Raw genomic sequence first — 14,512 nt, 5'->3', positions numbered from 1 at the left:
TGTATGCCAAGTTTTATGGTGTGGTTCATTTCAGCTAACACTTTGGTGTATCTAATGATCTTAGCACCATTATCATCAAATCTCTCTGGTGCCAAAAATGCTAGAAAAGCCCATTGCATATGCTGTAGTAGGATACGTCATGAATGTTCATCTGGAAATCAAATAGAAAACTAGTGGTATTTCCCTCTCCCATCAAGAACAATTATTTTGGATCATGTATTAGCCAGGATTTACAGTTCAACACAAAATCTGTTTTGCACTAAAATAATGGCAAGAGAAACCAGCAAATGATATGTGTGGAAAAATCAGCAAATTAGCAGCACAGATTACCTCAGTTAATGCTTTTCTGAAAAAGACTTGTCTCAATTGCAGGGTAGGCATAGATGAGGGATGGGGGGGTCATGGAAAAATAGGTTTAAGCTCAACTAAAATCAAATACTTGGTCTTTACAACACCAAGATATATTTACTTATCTTATCATATATATAAACGTGTGTGTGTGTGTGTATGTGTGTGTGTTCTAACTTTGTCCTACAGCCACACATACACACTGTCAGTTCATCATATTATTATCATATTATTTGTGCAGCACTGACTCATGCAATACATCCAGGCTCTTCTGAGATTTAATCTTCCTTGGATCTAGCCTTATAAAATCATAGTTCATTTCTATATGCCAAAGTGTTTGCAATGTATTCCTATTCCTTCTGTAATCCTATTACATTTCGCCATACGATAGCATTTTTTAAGTATTTCGTGGAAGAATGGAAGTAGGACAGTAAAAAGTCTTTAGTTGGATATTGTTGGGGGGGCTCCTGATATTGGAAGTCTAAGTTGCACAAATAGTATGTAAGTCTAGAGGCAAAGAATTTGTGATGTTTGATTGTATAGGTTTGTGCCTGATCCCATGTGATACTGGAGCTTCTCCGAGGATTATGTATGTGCCTTTCTGTTTCTCTCACCATATAACCCTCAATTCCAGGTCAGTTTGGTGCATAGCCTTAAAGTTATATTCTGAAAAGGTGGGTGCTTACAGCTCAGGGTTAATGAAGCAAGACTCACAATTCTCCTTGATAGAGAAATGGAGCTAGGACTTAGAGAGTGGTGGGCCAATTCCATCAATTTTGAAAACAATAATGGACCAGACAGAAGAACTTAATATAGAAATCAATACCTAATTTCAGTCAGGCATATACAATGTGCCAGGCAGTTATTGCTATTTCCTATGTATTGACTTATTTAGTCCATTCAAGAACTCTATGCAGGAGTACTGTTATTATGACCACCTTCATATGAGGAAAGTTAAGGTCAGAGGGAGGAAAGTTTCCTGAGGTCACGCAATTTGTAAGAGCCAGAGACTGCATTCAAATCAAAGCAGTTGGATCTAGAGCCCACCTTCCTAAACTTGGACTCTACAGCTGCCCAAAGACCTCTTTAAAGTCCTGAACTGTTGCATGGGGACTCTTAGGCCCTTATTGATTACAAGTTTGCTCCACTCTGTTAGAGCAGATTTGTTAATGCTATCACATCTCAGTTACCATCTACTTTATAGACCTTATCATAATGGCAATGTGATAATTACTTGGATAATTACTTGTTTATTGTGTCTTTGTCCTGACAGACTACTATATATAATTAGCATAAGAGCAGAGACAAGATTTGTAAGCTCGCCCCTGCATCCCCAGTCCCTAGGTCTGAATCTAACACATCAAAGGCATTCAAGAAATTATTACTGAATTTTTTTTAAAAAGAAGGATGATTAACTATTGTATTAATTACATGTTGCTGTATAACAAATTATCCTAAAACTTAGTGGCTTTAGATGACAAACATTTATTATCTTACAGCTCCTGAGTTTGGACTTTGAAAGTGACTTACCTGGATTGTTATGGCTCAAGGTCTCTCCCAAAGTTTCAGCTAAGATGGTAGTGGGAGTGGGGGGGTGCTGTCATGTGAGGGCCTGCTAGGGCTGGAGGACCCATTTCTGAGATGGCTCACTGGCATGGTAGGAGGCCCCAGCTGCTTGCCATGCAGCTCTCTTCATAGGTTTGCTTCACAGAATGTCTTTACAATGTGGCAGCTAGCTTCCCCAGAGTAAGCAATCACACAGAAGGGGTGGAACAGGGAGTCACAATGCTTTTTATAACCTAGTCACACAGTGTCTGTTCCACCATATTCTACTCATTAGAAGCATGTCACTATGTCTAACCTACGTTCAAGAGGAAGGGAAGTATAGACTTCCCTCCTCTTGTAGACTGACATTTGTAGACATATTGAAAACTACCGTACCTTCTAACCTTATTTTACATAAGCAACATTTCAGCATGCAGGAATGGGGCTTCAGAAAGGAGAATCTTCTAGATGGAGAACAAATACAGAGCAAGGGTACACTGCGAGGGAAACAAGATTTGTTGGAGAACAGAAAGTATCCTAGATTAGAAGTTAGAGTAAGGAAAGAGGAATATAGAGAAAGGGGAAATAAAATGGGCAGTGGGAAGAGAGCCTGAAAGGCTTTTCACTTTCAATAATGGACAAAGAAAAGCAGTTGAATGGCATGACTAGAAAGGATGTTCTTTTAGGAATATTTATCTGGGAAAATAGAGTCAAGCATTGGAGACTGAAATCCAGAATCATTAGGAGACCATTATCTTTGCAGGAAGCTTTCTGGAACTTTAACTTGAACAGAACAGTGGGAGTAGGAAGTAGAGGACTGATATCACAGTGCTTGGTAATTAATTAAGAGAGGAGCCCAGAGGGAGTTGCCAAAGGTGACACAACATTTTGAGTCTGGGAGATGGTATGCTATTAATCAAACTGGAAGTAAAGAGTACCAGGGGATAGAGGTATGACTTTTGTAAGCAGATTCCACAGGATCAGAAATAATCACAGGACATTGACTATTTATTTTCCTAGGAAGATAATGAGATTGGATTAGTTTGTTGACCTTGGGTTATGGTAGGGCATCCAAGAGGAAATACCAAGCAGGCAATCAAAATGTGAGTCTAGACTTCAGGGGAGAGCTTAGGTTTAAAGACCAGTCCTACTGTCCCCATAAGTGGACAAACAAGGACATAGACAGCCTGGAGCCAACCATGATATTGGGAAGTGTCAAGAAAGAGACTTCTGCTACTTATTCATGACATAAATTCTGCAGATACAAAGGCTTCATGTTAATGGTATGACTCGTCTTTTTAAAACTCATTTGTCTTTGAAGGGTTATCCTGAGGAAAAAGTGCTCAGGCAGTGACTTCAGTTCTGGCTAGTGAGTCACTGCATTACATTTCTATACTGCTGCTGTCACAAAGCACCACAAATTTAGTGGCTTAAAACATCGACGATTTATTCTCTTATAGGTCTAGAGGTTAGAAGTCCAAAATAAGTTTCACCGGGCTAATGTCAAAGTGTCTCCAAGACTTGCTTCTTCTGGAGGCTTTGCAAGGAGAATCTATTTGTCTTTTCTAGCTTCTAGTAGCCACTATCCCATTCCTCTGTTCTCAGACCAATCACTCCAATCTCTGCTCCCATCCTCACATCGTCTTCCCCTCTGACTTTGACTCCTCCAGTGTCCTTATAAGACTGTTGTGTTGACACTGGACCCACCTGGATGATCCAGGATAATCTCCTCATCTCAACATCCTTAATTTATTCACACAGGCAAAGTCATTTTGACCACATAAGGTAACATTTACAGGCTCTGGGGACTAGGACATAGACATATTTGGGAGACTGCTCTTCATCTACCACAGTCACCCAAATTCAGTTGGATCCAAATATACCCCATGTGCTTCCAAATCACAGATGTCCCCACTGAATACACACAACCAATGTGAAGTCTTTAAACATCCCTTCTTCCACCCTCTCAACTTCATAGGGTTTTATGTTGGGTTTTCTCATCAACAACATTATTATCATCACTCTGAAAAGGGCTTTGGTACCATCACAGAACTTCATGGTCTAAATGGACCTCACATTTCATCAAATCAAGCATCAGTTGAATATTTATTGCTTTTGGTCTTCAGGCCTGGAGATGGAAAGTGAAGCGCTTGAATTTACTTCTCAGTTTCTCACTCAATTTGTCTTCCTTATTGCCATTGATTCCCTGGCAACTCACTCCGCCCACAGTTTCTCTTTCTTCAGCTAAGAGTATGCCTCAAGAATTGTCAATTTGATATATTCAAGATCCCAATCAGAGCAAAAGATATAAGTTTCCAACTATGATTAGGCTAGATAAAATTTGAAGTCTCTTCAGACACTCAGTTTCTAGTATACTGTTAAAGATTTTCTCAAAATGATATTGATACCAACTCCAATGTAATATAAACTTGCATAATTTTTCGCTAGAAATGATTTCACTTTAAAGAAATGATTGAACTGTAAATCACTGTATCACTTCTCACTACTGAACTAAGGTTGCTAGAATTTTTCAAACTCCTATCACGTACTTTGTGAGTAACTTGCAGGGATACCTATGTTTAGACATCAGAAGTGTGGTAGAAAGAACTATGATTTAAGGCCAGAGGAATCTGGATTCAAATTTTAACAATGCAGCCAAGCTGCAGGAAAGTATGTTAATTTCTCCAAAATGGAAAAATGAGAATATTAATACACACATACAAGGACTGGGGGGAATTAGATACAACAATGATATAAAGTACCTAGTCCTGCTTGGCACACAGTAGACACTCAATAAACACTAATCTCAGCATTTCAAGCAGTGTTTATCTTCTACTATGTGCCAGGAAATGGTCATGGCTCCAACCCTTTACTCCCTCTCTTCAGACTCCTCACCCTCTAAAGAATAGAAGCAAACAGACCCTAACTTTACATTCAAGATCTTTGTTAATTGGGTTAATGTCCCTAATAAGAGATAACGAGTAGCAAATATATTAATGATTAGCAGATTCATATTTATAATATAAAGGATAATTATTCATTAACTTCCATAGGCTCTATGTTTAGTGATGGCTGCTATTATGTAAAATTATAAAATATAAGGAAGAAAAGTAATGGTCACACATGACTGGCATATTCAGGCAGCCAATATTAACTGAAAGGGCCAAATATTAAATTAGAAATTAATTAAAAATTAAAATTCATTCTTTTGTATTTTTATAAATAAATATGTCACAATTTTCAGCAACCCTATTATCAAGTTTGCCTTCTTTCATTATTTATGACTGAAACAAATTTAAAAAATCAGATTTTAAAACATGACTTTAATTTTTTAGTTTCTTAGTCTTTAAACTTTCTCAAATATCTTGTGTTCTATATAGAAAGAAAAGTTACACTGTTAAGTTTCAGAGTAGATTGTTGCTCTATTCTGAGCCTGAATAGCAAATACGTTTGAAGTGTATCCCCATACAAGGAATATATACTGTTTTGATATTTCTCAAGTTTACCTCTGCATCCTTAGATTCCTTATTGGCAATATCTTATCTGAAACTTACAACAAAGGTTATAAATTCAGCAGAGATACAAAAATTAACTCTCTACCCATTCCTTTGGATTTTATTTTTTCTATAATCATGAAATTATTTTGCCTAGTACCATAGACAGACCTCTTAGAAAAAAAAAATATATATATAGAGAGAGAGAGAGAGTGTGTGTGTAAGAGAGAGAATGGGGAGAGAGAGAGAGAGAGAGGAGTGGTCCATATAGTATTTCGCATTACGAATGATCAATTTCTACCTCAACTTGGTTAGTTGGAAGATAATCCAAAGTTCACTCACTGATTAAAAAACAAAACAAAACAGGGCACATTCAGAAGCTCCTTATGTAGCAAAATGTACTGAATATAGATCAATGGACATGGAACCAAGGATATGGAGGCTTGAGGCTTCATCAATCTAGTGTCATGGTTAAATTTCATTTAACTTGAGTGCTCATTTATTATCCCTTCCAGAATTAGTATGACTCTTAACACCTAAATTAAATTTCAACTCATGATGTTAATGGGGTACTTTTAATAATAAAGAAATTCTGGGGGCGCCTGGGTGGCGCAGTCGGTTAAGCGTCAGACTTCAGCCAGGTCACGATCTCGCGGTCCGTGAGTTCGAGCCCCGCGTCGGGCTCTGGGCTGATGGCTCGGAGCCTGGAGCCTGTTTCCGATTCTGTGTCTCCCTCTCTCTCTGCCCCTCCCCCGTTCATGCTCTGTCTCTCTCTGTCCCCAAAAAAATAAATAAAAGTTGAAAAAAAAAAAAAGCTTAAAAAAAATAATAAAGAAATTCTGGATAAATAAAAGTCGAAGGCAGGAGTTTAAAAGGTTAATTACAGGAGGAATGTAAACTCATTGAAACATCAGTTCAAGCCAAGTAAGTTTGTAAATTTGTTAAATGCATCTCAATTCAGAAAAGAGTACTGGGAAAATTTGGCTACTTATATTATGTTTGCTTGTCAAGACCAAAAGGTTTTTCCTTCATCTAAGCCATAGCTTTCTAGAGACTTCCAGTGGCATGTAGCTAGCATGGCTGTTCATTTGCTGTGTATCCTCTCATGGAGATGTTGTTAACCATAAACTAGTAAGTGTGGCTTAACATTCTCAGTAATACAGGCTTTGGGACTATTATGACACTACCCATGATAAAGATAGGCAGGAGTATCATTTATCTTCACATTTTTCCTTCCAATAATTTGAGTCAAATATTTTCTATTAATTTTTTTTACTTTAATTCCAGTGTAGTTAACATACAGTGTAATATTAATTCCAGGTGTACAATATAGTGATTTAGCACTTCCATACATCACCAGGTGCTCATCACAAGCGCACTACTTAATCCCTATCATCTATTTCACCCATCCCCCCACCCACCTCCCCTCTGGTAACCAACAGTTTGTTCTATATACAGTTAAGAGTCTGTTTCTTGATTTCTCTCTATCTCTCTTTTGCTCTTTTTTTGTTTCTTAAATTCCACAAATAAGTGAAATCACATGGTATTTATCTTTCTCTCACATATTTTGCTTAGCATTATACTCTCTAGATCCATCCATGGTATTGCAAATGGCAAGACTTCACTCCTTTATATGGCTGAATAATATTCCATTGTACGTATATGTGTGTGTGTATATACATATATATGTATAGACACATATATACATATAAATATACCATATCCTTTTTGTCCATTCATCTATAGAAGGACACTTGGGCTGCTTACATAAGTAATGCTGCTAAAACACAGAGGTGCATGAATCCCTTTGAAGTAGTATTTTTGTATTTTAGGGTAAATACCCAGTAGTGCAATTACTAGATCATAAGGTAGGAGTTCTTTTCTTGATTTTTTGAGGAAACTCTATACTGTTTTCCAGACTGGTTGTACCAGTTTGCATTCCCACCAACACTGCACGAAGGTTCCTTTTTCTCTACATCCACATCAACACTTGTTGTTTATTATGTTTTTGATTTTTGGCATCCTGACAGGTGTGAGGTGATATCTCATTATAGTTTTGATTTGCATTTCCCTGATCATGAGTGATGATCTTCTGATGTGTCTATTGGCCATCTGGATGTCTTCTTTGGATAAATGTCTGTTCATGTCTTCCGCCCATGTTTATATTGGATTATTTGAGGGTTTTTTGGTGCTGAGTTGCATCAATTATTTATATATTTTGGATACTAACCCTTTATAGGATATATAATTTGCAAATATCTTGTCTCATTCAGTAGGTTGCCTTTTAGTTTTGTTGATGGTTTTCTTCACTGTGCAGGAACTTTTTATTTTGATGTAGTTCCAACAGTTAATTCTTGCTTTTATTTCTCTTGTCCCAGGAGACATTATCTAGAAAAATGTTGCTAGAGCTGATGTCAGAGAAATTATTGCCTGTGCTCTCTTCTAGGATTTTTATGGTTTTGGGTCTCACATTTAGGTCTTTAGTCCATTTGAATTTATTTTTGTGTATGGTGTAAGAAAGTGACCCAGTTTCATTCTTTTCATGTGGCTGTTCAGCTTTCCCCAAACCATTTGTTGAATAGACTGTCTTTTTCCCATTGGATATTCTTTTATCCTTTGTCAAAGATCAACTGACCATAAAATTGTGAGTTTCTTTGTGGATTTTCTATTCTGTTCCATTGGTCTATGTATCTATTTTTGTGCCAGTACCATACTGTTTTGATTATTACAGCTTTGTAATATAACTTGAAGTCTGGAATTGTGGTATCTCCAGCTTGTTTTTCTTTTTCAAGATTGCTCTGGCTCTTTGGGGTCTTTTGTGCTTCCATACAGATTTTAGAATTGTTTGTTCTAGCTCTGTGAAAACTGCTGTTGGTATTTTGATAGGGATCGCACCAAGTCTATAGATCACTTTGGGTAGTATGGGCATTTTAACAATATTTGTTCTTCCAATCCATGAGTGTGGAATGTCTTCCATGTCTTTGTGTCATGTTCAATTTCTTTAATCAATGTTTTATAGTTTTCAGAATACAGGTCTTTCACCTCTTTGGTTAGTTTTATTTGTAGGTATTTTATTATCTCTACGATTGTAAATGGGATTATTTTCTTAATTTCTCTTTCTGCCACTTCATTATTAGTGTATAGAAAAGCAACTGATTTCTTTACATTAATTTTATATCCTGCGACTTTACTGAATTCATTTATTAATTCTAGTAATTTTGGTGGAGTTTTTAAGATTTTCTTTATACAGTATCATGACACCTTCAAATAGTGAAAGTTTTACTTCTTCTTTACCAGTTTGGGTGCCTTTTATTTCTTTGTGTTGTCTGATTGTTATGCCTAGGACTTCTAGTACTATGTTGAATAAAAGTTGTAAGAGTGCACACCCTTGTCTTGTTCTTAACCTTAGGGGAGAGGCTCTCACTTTTGCCCCATTGAGTATGATGTTTGCTGTCGATTTTTCATACAAGGCCTTGGTATGTTGAATATGTTTCCTCCAGACCTACTTTATTGAGGGTTTTTACAATGAATGCATTGTTGTACTTTGTCAGATGCTTTTTCTGCATCTATTAAAATGATCACGTTGTCTATCCTTTCTTTTACTGACATGATATATCATGTTATTGATTTGCATGAATGGCATACATTTTGATTTCAGTTTTCCTTGTTGTTATTCATAAATTTAAAAAATGTGGCTATCAATGTTATGAATGAAACCATATGTATTGTATTCCTTCATAAAAATGCAGAAATCCACTAATTTTTCTAACTACCCCGATGTCCTTCTATGCTATGTATATTCTGGGACTTTTGACACAAACATGTATGACTGTAAATTATTATTTTTGTAGTATTATACATTTCCTTTTAATGAATTTTTATGAACCATTCTATATTGAAATGACATTAATCTTCCCAGTTAACTTTTTGTTAAATAATTTAGTTATTCTTTGTTTTGATACATCATTTTGTCCTGATGACCTTTGCCTTCAGAAACTTGTATTTTATTATTACTTTGATTTATTATGTTCTCTTAAATATTTTAGTTTTTCTTAGTATTTGACTTTTAATGTTGTATGGAAGATCTCTGAGGGAGAGTTGATTTTTTTCTAAGTAATTCTTCTCCCCCCAGAGACCCAAGCCTCTGCCTCTTTGTAGGAAACTGTCTTTACTTTTGAAATTCATTTATATAACCAAGATATGCATTAGTGCCAATCTCATTTTACCAAATGTGCTTGCTACATGACAACACTTTTGACCTGCAGATCCAGATCTTCAGCACAGGAAAGTATTTTTCTACAGTGTCTAACTTTTATTTCAATTTCATGTGTTTCTCCCTCATTTTCATCTGTCTTTTCAACCTAGGAGGATGATTCAATCTTTTCCTTTATGTGACCAGTTCAGTTTTCTGCAGTTGTGATTCTACTCTTTATTAACAATCACGTAGTTAAAAGTTTTAGTTGTAATAATACTAGCTTCTTGATATTTCTTCACCAAGCCATTCCTTTACGTTTCCATCTGAGCCTCTCACCTAATATTTGGTCTTTATCTCAGAGGCTAAGTTTTATTGAATTTTATTGTGAGCATGAAGCAGATGTTATCTGAACTTTATTCTTGTAGTATTTCTTTTTCAGATGGATGCTCTTTCTCTATTTCTTGATTACAATGGTATCTATATTTATTTTTCAGAATGTTCTTATAGATTCTGTATTGCTAATACATCCTTTAACATGAGAATTGAATTTAGGCCTCATATTAGATCTAAAACAGGCAGGCGGATTGTGTGGGTTCTAGTCATACACCTAGACCATGCTGGCATATTCCAGCAATGCTTAAGTTAGCGGCTCAGTTGGTATAAGTTTCCATGATTATGTCAGTGGTTACCCTAGCTGGCTGGGAATGGAGAAAGATTTAGGGTTGTGGGCAGGCCCAGAAGAACCAGTTTATTTATGAACCATTTCTTCCTTGTTTTTGGTGAGGAGATGGAACCAGGAATCACCTTTATCTCTCTCTCTGTTTTTATGATTTTGTCCAATTTTCACTCCTTGTCCTCAGTGTGTGTGTGTGTGTGTGTGTGTGTGTGTGGCCTCTTTATTGCCATCAAGACTCTTGGGAGAGCTCTGCCACATTAAGGTGGTGTCAGCCACTCTGAGGTTTTCCTTTAATGGGGTCACAAGTCTTGTTAACCTCCCCAAAAGAGCCACTTTGAAAGCTTTTCATCCATAGTGGCAGAGTGGTTCCCAACAATGAATTCCCTAGGTCTTTTCCTTCCCACCTTTGCCTCAGATGATCATCTCCTCCTCCAGTTAGGATTGTGGGTGGATTCTGTCAAGTGCCTTAATAGATACTTTTTAAATTTAATTTTCGTCGAATTGTCTACCTATAATTTTAAGTAGAAAGGGCACAGAAAATCCCTAGTGATTTAACATTTATAAAGCAACACTTCTGATAATCAGTTCAACTTCAGCGATGGCATTGCATAGGGAAATCCAGCATTCTCTGTCTGTAGCAGCAAATTTCAGGCGAAACAGAATTTACGGTAATCATCATTCCATGCCATTGAGCAGCCTCCTTCCTTAAAGGAAAAGCTACCAATAGAAATATTGACAATAGATAATCAGCATCTGGTTACAAAACTTGAGCAATTCTCAGACAATGGCTTAGAAATGCTTGGAGTGGTGACAGCATTAAAAAATTCTAATCGTGTTCTGAGAAACCTCTTCTACTTAGGTCATAACTATGTACTCTTGAAATCATGACAGAATTGTCCCCCAAAGCCTTTCCAAAAAACTTCTAGGTTCCAGCCTCTGCCCCATTAACTATTGATCCTCCTGAGCACCTGTGCCCAGACCAAGAGGCCTCTTAAAATCACTATTTTATAAATTCTTTAATCCTTCATGCTCCAAAAAGGCCCAGAGTGTGTGTATCTCCAGCTCTTAATTACTTGTCGGAGGCACAATGGAGCTTCTAGATACTGTGTGTTTAAAAAAAGGATAAGTGAGCAGCCTAGGTAAAGAACTACTGCAAATCAATAAGAAAAAGACCATCAGCCATATGGAATAATAAGCAGAAGATATAAGATATAAGATTTCACAGAAGAAATCCAAATGGCCAAGAAGTATATGAGAGATGCTCAACCTTATTAGCATTCAGAAGAATAAAAATTAAAACCAAATGATCCATAAAACACACGAACCATTCCATAACCACGAAATTGGCAGAATTTAAGAAGTTGGCTGACACCAAGTGATGGTAGAGAAAGGGAACTCACCATCACTGATGGCAGCAGTGCTAACTGGGGTAGTCCCCTCGGGAGGTGATTTGGGGATATTAAGCATGGCTCAAAATTCCCATAGCCTAAGACCCTCAATCCTACCTCTGGGTTTATATCTTAGTGAAACTTTTACACATGTGCAAAAGGGAAACATGCCAAAGAATGTTCTCTGCAGCACTGTTTTTAATAACAAAAAATTGGAAACAACTCAAATGTTCATCTGTCAGAGAATAGGGATTAATAAATTGTGATATATTGATAACAGTGGAATGGTGAGCAACAGCTAAAATGAATGAGCAATATTTTCATATATCAATATGAACGGATCTTAAAAACTGTTGCATGAGAAAAAGCAAGTTACATTTTTATACCATTTATTTAAATTAAAAATGGTAAGCATGGTAATGCTCTACAGCATTTATGGATATATGTAGACATACACACTCACAGGAAAAGTTTAAAAACATGGATTAGACATCCTCTATATTTACAATGAACCTTGATTTCTGGGATTGGATGTTTGCTGACAGGAACAGAGTGGTGTCAACCTTCTCTGTAACGTGTATATTTATTTCTTTAAATAAAAACGATCTTGCAGTAACTATTGCAAAATCTGTTCATTCTGAGTGGGGAGTACATCACTATTTGTTGAATTATCCTTTGTAAATGTTAGTTTAGTTTAGTTTTGTTTTCCATTAAAAACATCCCAGACATTTTATCCTCCAGGTCCATGGTCTCCTGTAACTAAATCCCTTGGGAACCAGAGCACCTGAAAGATGATAAGGGCTTCCCTTTCCCCCTCTGCACCTTGAGGAGCTGCTTGGTTAGACACTAATTCCATCTTGACAAAGTTTTTCTGGCAGCATTCTGCTCAACTGCACATATGGTAAATACCCTTAAAAGGCAATATCAATCCAGCTGTGAGAGGTGGGGGGAGGGGGACTATTTTAGCATTGCAATTCATCTGCAGTGATTTATAATTTTTAAAATATTTTACCATGTTAGAATACTACCTGAATATAAAACAACTCAAATGAGACATTTATGTACTCAGACAGTATTCCTATTTGTCTCATCTGTATCCATGGCGGGTATTCTCAGGAGTGCACAATTCTCTAAAAAGTAAATTGTGATCTCCTTATTTTAAAACATGGCAACATCAGAGGTAGACACGTGTTCTTCTGACTCTCCACATTTAATAATCATCCTATTCCCAAACTAAAAGCAAGAGCCTGAGTATTATGAAAAATAAAATCAAGGAGAAGAATTGCACTTCTTTGGACCTCATCAGAATTAGCTGGAGTGTTTTGAAGTGTTTGAAAGGAAATTTTGCCTTGCCCAGGGCTGGAGTGAGGGCTGGAATTGAAGAGAGAGGATCAATATGGGAGCCGTCCCAGTTCTGCCTAAAGTGCTGTGGTGATTAGAGGAAATGGCTTATCATTTCTTCTTACAATGTGGAAAAGAAACCATTTGTGGAATCAATAGAAGGCTGGCGGAGCCCATCAGCTGTAGTTCTGAGCTATGTATCTTCATTACTATGACGTACATGAATCAGAAGGAACCTGAATCCCACAACCCCGTGCACTATCCCACATAAATGCATCACACTGGTTATCAGACATACATATTATGCATATATTATACATATGTGGTTGTTACAAATTATATGTTATAATATATATTTTATGTTGGGCATATATGGTTATTATATATATTATCCACATATTATAAATCCATATATGACATATATGGTTATTATGTATTTTATAATATATAATATATATCATATGTTAGACATATGTGGTTACTACATGCCAAGGGAAGCTGGACGTTAATTTGTCTAACAGGGAAACAAATGCTGGTTTTGTTTTTATTGTCTGGATAGCTTAATAGTTTCCTTAGGAGAAAATTCCAAATCTATTGTGGCTCCATTACAAGGACCAGCAGGAAGAGTGGAAGGATACAAAATAATTTACTCTGACCATGAGGTGTGCAATCATTTCAGCTGCTGGAAAACTTTGGGAACTTCAAATAGCTAATGTGAAGTCAAGAAGAAGAGAACTTTTTCCCCATTAGCGCTGTATAGGGACCACTGAAAAAGAACACATAGAAAATGCTTGTGCCCTTGCAAAACAGCCAAGGCACAGCTGACATAAGACCCCCTTTCATCCTGCCAGTTATTTCTGGGCCAGAATGTTTAAATAAGTACAAGATGGATAGTTCCTCAGGATTTTGGAGCTGAACAGAGAACCTTTTAGCTGAGGCAGGGTGCAACTGTAGAGGTAGCCACACTGCAAGGAAAAAGTTTTCAACCATGGAGGTTTGGCTCAGAAAGCAGTAGCTGGGCAGCTGGACTCCAAAGACTCACACCTTTCAACTAGTAAAATCTGTTTATAGGTCCTTGAAAATATTGGATCCCCGTAGTCTGGCCTGGCTAGGGAATTGTATTGCAGTATCAACAAGCCATACTGAACTTGAACCTTTTCCTTCTAAGTAATTCAAATACACCCCAAGATACTTACTAGGACTTTGGGAGCCATGTAAACAACAGCCCATTTCCCCCTCTGGGGTCAGATCTTAATGAGAAATGTAGCACTAGAAATGAGATTGTTAAAGACCAAAATGCCAGGTTTTAATAACGAAGATGAGTTGGACATAATGTGGATCTGTGACCACCAACACTTTTCTCTTGGAATGAAACCCTCCCAACCAGCCAGGGCAGAGGGGGACAGCTTCAGGCCTCTGGCTGGGCAGGCCACTGCAGAGATGAAGCTGCTCCCACAGAAAGAATGCTGAGCCCCAGAGCCAGGCCCTTATCCCCAAGTTAATGCAACTGGTCAGAGAGGGGGAG

This window comes from Herpailurus yagouaroundi, unplaced genomic scaffold, assembly GCF_014898765.1.
Source record: "Herpailurus yagouaroundi ecotype Mexico unplaced genomic scaffold, PumYag 29, whole genome shotgun sequence".
Taxonomy (NCBI): Eukaryota; Metazoa; Chordata; class Mammalia; order Carnivora; family Felidae; genus Herpailurus; species Herpailurus yagouaroundi.
The sequence above is the reverse complement of the archived record's forward strand: the minus strand, read 5'-3'. Positions refer to the sequence as shown.